The sequence below is a fragment of the Zalophus californianus genome, chromosome 13 (assembly GCF_009762305.2).
Source record: "Zalophus californianus isolate mZalCal1 chromosome 13, mZalCal1.pri.v2, whole genome shotgun sequence".
NCBI classification, from domain to species: domain Eukaryota; kingdom Metazoa; phylum Chordata; class Mammalia; order Carnivora; family Otariidae; genus Zalophus; species Zalophus californianus.
In genome coordinates, this window is record NC_045607.1 from 81,295,934 (window position 1) to 81,302,061 (window position 6,128).

A 6,128-nucleotide genomic window follows, 5' to 3' on the forward strand; every position below is an offset into this window, starting at 1 on the left:
ATCTACACAGTAGACCTCAGCGATAAGCCCATCAATGACACAAAGACTTGTTTATTCTTCTGGGGCCAGAGGATAGTAGTGGATAACTTTTAGTCAAAGACTGAGAGAACAAGACAGCTAATTTACAGGAAGTTACTTCGCCTTGTCAAATTTTTAATAAATCAACCTGCTACATACATTTTCTCTGTTATATCTCCTTGATGGTGGACATTTGAGAAAAAAAAAAAAAATCTGGTAGTATCATAGCTTTGACTCCCATGAAGCCCTTCCTGGTACAAATCCCTTTTTCTAACAACTATTTGGTAGGTGTTTGTTCTTAGCATTTTTGCCACAGTTGGGCAGAGGCATAATTAGTAAACAACAGAGACTATTACATCCAGAAGAGATGTTGGATATTGAGTAGTCCATTGCTTCCAACTTTACAGATGAATAAATGCTGATCCATAGTGGTCAGGTATTGGTCCAAGAACATACAGTCATCATTAAGGCAACAACTCAGTTTAAGTGTCCTGGCTCAAAGGTATAGAGATATAAGCAGAAAGGAAATAGAGTTACAAAGAATTGGTTTTGTTTCTTGTCCTCTAGGAAAATTTGGACATGTTACATAGGTAATTGGTGTCTTTTTTCCGTCTTTAAACTGTGCATTCTAATAAATACCATACAGAGCTGTTGGGAGGATAAAATAACATAAGAAATGTGATGACAGTGATGTGCTGGTAAATGCTTAACAATCAGCTCTTGGAATTGATGGAGGAACCATGATTTGTGGCATTTGACCATTTTCATGGTATAAATATTCCTCCTGTTGTCAATTTCAAGCTTCCAACGGTTTAAGAAATGGCTGGCAAGATTCCTGAAAACTTAACAATCGCCTCTCACAAGCTCATACGAGCTGGCACAGACTGGCTCCAACACACCACTGAATATAAAACACTTGGCATGGAGTAGATACTCAATAAATATTAGTTGCCCTCTCATCTTCACAAGGCACAGGTTCTTTTTACCATGCCATGTAACTATTGTTTTATGAACACTATCTCTTTGAACTTCCCAAGAAATGAGTTATTGTTGTAATAATTTATGTAAATAAAATGAACTCTCTTGTGTGGAGATGCCACATAACATATCACTACTTTTGAGGATATATGGGAAATACTCTAACAGTAGACAATGTGTAAAGTGCCCAGAATTCACTTTGCAGGATTCTTGTGACTTCCCAAAAAAATAGGTTAACATTGTACAGACCAGCTGAAATGGAGATAAATTTAAAGCCCATAAAGCAGAAAAGAAATAATGATTTTAAGTAAGAAGATTTCAAATAAAATGATTTCAGATAAGATGCCTTGAACTGTAATAGAGCTCTTTTTAACATGAATAACTCTATACAGCATACTCCAAGATGAGTAAAAGTGACACATTTATTTACTGTTTCTTAATGACTCCCCTGAACAATTCCAGATAGGGCAGCAACCCTATTTGTTTGCTTGTTTGCTTTAAAGATGCATTATGGAATTTCACTTCTAGCCAAGAAGGAGTAACTGGTATAGAATTGTCCTCCCATTGTAACCTAGAAAATTGGACATTTATGAAACAACTGTTTTTAGATATTGGGACCACAGTATGTTCACAATTGTGATTTCTGAGATTAGAGAAACAATTTAAATGAGCCCCACAATTTTCCTGGCTTTCTGCCTAACAGTGGGGTTGCCAGAGAAAATAAAAGATAGCTAGTTAAATTTGAATTCCAGATACATAATGAATAATTTTTTGTATAAGCATATGTAAAAATGCAATATTGGATTTTTGCTAAATCCAGGAACCCTACTGGAAGCAATTTTTAAACTTCAATAAAGGAAGAGGAAACTCAAATAGAGCGTGCTAATTTCTATAGGATAAGAAACAAATTCTAGTATGGTGAGGTTGAGGTAGCTGGAATTTGCAGGGCAGAATTCTATAAGGAAGCAAGCTGCATATGGAAACAGCCCCAGAAAATTTCACAAGGGTCCTCCTGGTCAGTTGGCTGAATATTTCCCTATGTATACACAGAGTAAAATTCCACAAAGCCAGGCAAAAAAAAAAAAAAGACTTTTCACACAGGACTTAAGGACATTTGAGTTCCATCCATCTGGGTCACAGAGACTTCTTTGAACATTTGGGGTCATCAAAAGAGATCTGAGAGGGGCGCCTGGGTGGCTCAGTCGTTAAGCGTCTGCCTTCAGCTCAGGTCATGATCCTGGGGTCCTGGGATCGAGCCCCGCATCGGGCTCCTTGCTCAGTGGGAAGCCTGCTTCTCCCTCTCCCACTCCCCCTGCTTGTGTTCCCTCTCTCGCTGTGTCTCTCTCTGTGTCAAATAAATAACAAAATCTTTAAAAAAAAAAAAAAAAGATCTGAAAAGGATCATACCTTGGTAATAAGGCTAATTGGCCCTAGAATAAAGTCAGCACTACACCCATGATAGCAAAGCTTTAAAGCAAGCTTCAGCAGAATCAAGGTGATCTGCAGATAAATGAACTGCCTGCCAAAACTAATTTGAACACTTATTTATTTATTTTTTAAAAGATTTTATTTTTTTATCAGAAAGAGAGAGTGCACAATCAGGGGGAGCGGCAGGCAGAGGGAGAAGCAGGCTCCCAGATGAGCAAGGAGCCCAATGTGGGACTCGATCCCGGGACCCCAAGATCATGACCCAAGCCAAAGACAGATGCTTACCCAACTGAGCCACCCAGGCAGCCCTAATTTCAACACTTTTTGAAGAGAACAACAAAATCTCAACATTCAAAAATGTAATATTTATAATGCCCATCATCCAATAAAAAATTACTAGACATGTAAAAAAAAATTCTGTTCTATAACCTGGAAAAAATCATAGATCAAAAATAACGGAAATGATGGAATTAGCTAACAAGGAATGTAAAACAGTTATTGTAAATATGTTCAAAGATTTAATGGAAAACCTAAAATGAGAAGAAAAGCTATACAGATATAAATAGGCCATATGATTTGCCCTTCTAATGCCACTTTACTTGAGGCAGATATTGTGATCCATGAGTACATACCATCTAATAGCACATGAAAGCAGGAAAAAAATATCTGAATCATCATTTGCTATAATCCTTTGTAGAAAAAAGTGGAGGTAATCCAGAGAAGATTGAACTTCTCCTTCAATGTTCATACTCAGAGTGTACAAGAAAATAATTAAATCTCCACTGTAAATCATCCAAGAAAATGCAGATCTGAAAGATAAGCTAGGGCACCTGGCTACCTCAGTCAGTGGAGCCACGCAACTCTTGCCCTCAGGGTCATGAGTTCCAGTCCCATGTTGGGTGTAGAGATTACTAAAAAAAATAAGTGAACATTAGAAATAAATAAAATCTTAAAAATAATAATAATAAGCTTTTGCCCTGAATCACTCTGTTTTAGAAATGGATAGAGGTGGCTGTAGAACCTAGCTTATAACATGATTGCACAGGAAGTAGGAGGAAATGGAGCTTATACAAATTATGTTGCAGATAGGCTGTGAAATGTTTTCTCCTCTGCACTACATGCAAGTATGTTGATGTGTTTTGCATGTTGAGCTATTTCAGATGCATGTTGAGGAGGATTCACTGGTACTTTTTAATCAGAATAAAAAGGGAAGCATATTTTTGTTGCTAAAGAACTTTTAGGTTAGCTTCTCTATTATTCTCTATAGCTGTTTTCTTTCCACATTCTCCTTGAAATACATGAAAAACCATGTATTTCATCTTTAACCTCTAATTTTACCCCTTATCTCTCCCTTTCTTCCTTCTCTTCCCTCTTTTGCTCTTCATTTGAATCCCATTGCAAATTTTCTTTCCCAGTAGATAATTTTCCCATGCTGTTCTAACTTGGATAATAAAAACGAACAGTACCCACCAAGGAATCCATGCTTATTACCTCATGGTGAAAAGTGAAATCTTTTGTATGGGCTCCTTACTCTGCAGGAGCCTGCTTCTCCCTCTCCTCCCCACTTGTACTCTCTCACTTTCTCTCCTTCTCTCTCTCTCTCAAAAATCTTTAAAGATTATTTATTTATTTATTTGAGAGACAGAGAGAATGAGAGAGAGAACGCGAGATGGGGGGAGGGTCAGAGGGAGGAGCAGACTCCCTGCTGAGCAGGGAGCCCGATGCGGGACTCGATCCCTGGACTCCAGGATCATGACCTGAGCCGAAGGCAGTCGCTTAACCAACTGAGCCACCCAGGCGCCCCAATAAATAATATCTTTAAAAGAGAAAGGAAATAACTGACTGAGGGCACCTGGCTGGCTCAGTTGAAAGAGCATGCGGACTCTTGCCCTCAGGGTCATGAGTTTGAGCCCCACATTGGGTATGGAGATTACTAAAAAAAAATAAAAATAGGGCGCCTGGGTGGCTCAGATGGTTGGGCGTCTGCCTTCGGCTCAGGTCATGATCCCAGGGTCCTGGGATCGAGTCCCGCATCAGGCTCCCTGTTCCTTGGGAGCCTACTTCTCCCTCTGCTTCTCTCTCTCTCTCTCTCTCTCTCCCCCTCTGTCTCTCATGAATAAATAAATAAAATTAAAAAAAATAAAAATAAAAATGTAAGTCAGATCATGTCACTCTTAAGAAAAAAAGGACTGACTGATTTATTGATATATCATGAGGTTAAACAGGGTCCAGCCTGCTGACACAACTGTATTGGTGGGGTGGGGCTAACCAGGTTTTGTTTATTTAAATTAGCCGACTGAAATTTGTCGTGTCACCCCACCCCCCAGCACATATGTTTTAAGAAGCATAAAGTAGGCACAGTGCTGAGAATACATTTTCTTCTATTGTCAAACTTTTTTTTTTTAAGATTTTATTTATTTGACAGAGACACAGCGAGAGAGGGAGCACAAGCAGAGGGAGTGGGAGAGGGAGAAGCAGGCTTCCCGCAGAGCAGGGAGCCCCATTCAAGCTCCATCCCAGGACCCTGGGATCACGACCTGAGCCGAAGGTAGATGCCCAACGACTGAGCCACCCAGGCGCCCCTCTGTTGTCAAACTTCATATGACATTGGATTACACCGTATTTTTAATTCAAACACAAGTAGCCATGCCCAAGCCTTAGCATTTTTAGACACAACTTCAAAGAATGAAGAGATTCTAAAGAAGATGCCAAAAACAACATCAAATTCAAACTCCACAGACCTTAGCAGATTCAGGTCACACTGTCTTGGAAGGGCCCAAAGACTTTCCCAGATTAACCTCTTGTGAACTAGATGAGAAACCAACTGAACCATCTCAATACACCCTGAGGATTGCATCCTGTTCTTGCAGTGCCTCTGATCAGATGAGGCACGGATGGGAAGAGGAAAACATCAGGGAAATGCTAAATGGCAAAACTCATCTGGATACAAGAAGAATGAAAAGAAAAAAAGAAGAAGAAGAAACAGGCATGTGAAAAGGATAGTTTTGATTCTTGGGCGAGAGAAGGATAGAAAATTGATATGTTCTTGTTCAGAGAATTTCTAGTCAGACCATTATGACTGGCTGGAGAAGGAAAGAGTGAGGTTTTACAACATATATACAAAGATTTATTTGGATTTTTTAACTGTTCACCGGGCTTCTGGTTGAAAGTATTTAGCAGTATTCTGGATACTAAACAGGGCCACATAATAAGGAGTTTATTTCTATGATTTGGGAGGAAAAAATTAAAGGCCGTTATCCAAAGAATCAGAATACCTAACAAAGCTGTAATTCCTGAGGATATCAGACTAAAGCTGGTAATAGATTCAATATGCCCAGAAATACAACAAATGGCATGTTGTATTTGTGTTCATAATTGCTTGTCAAAGCATTTTTCTAAAGATGTATTTATTTATTTTTAGAGAGAGAGGGAGAGAGAGAGCAAGCCAGGAGAGGGGGAGAAGGAGAGGGAGAGAGAGTTTTTTTTTTTTAAGATTTAATTTATTTGAGAGAGAACATGAGCTGGGGAAGGAGCTGAGGGAGAAGCAGACTCCCTGCTGAGCAGGGAGCCTGACATGGGGCTCAATTCAGGACTCCAGGATCATGATCTGAGCCAAAGGCAGACACTTAACTGACTGAGCCACCCAGGTGCCCTGGGAGAGAGAGTCTTAAGCAGACTCTGCACTAAGCATGAAGCCCGACACA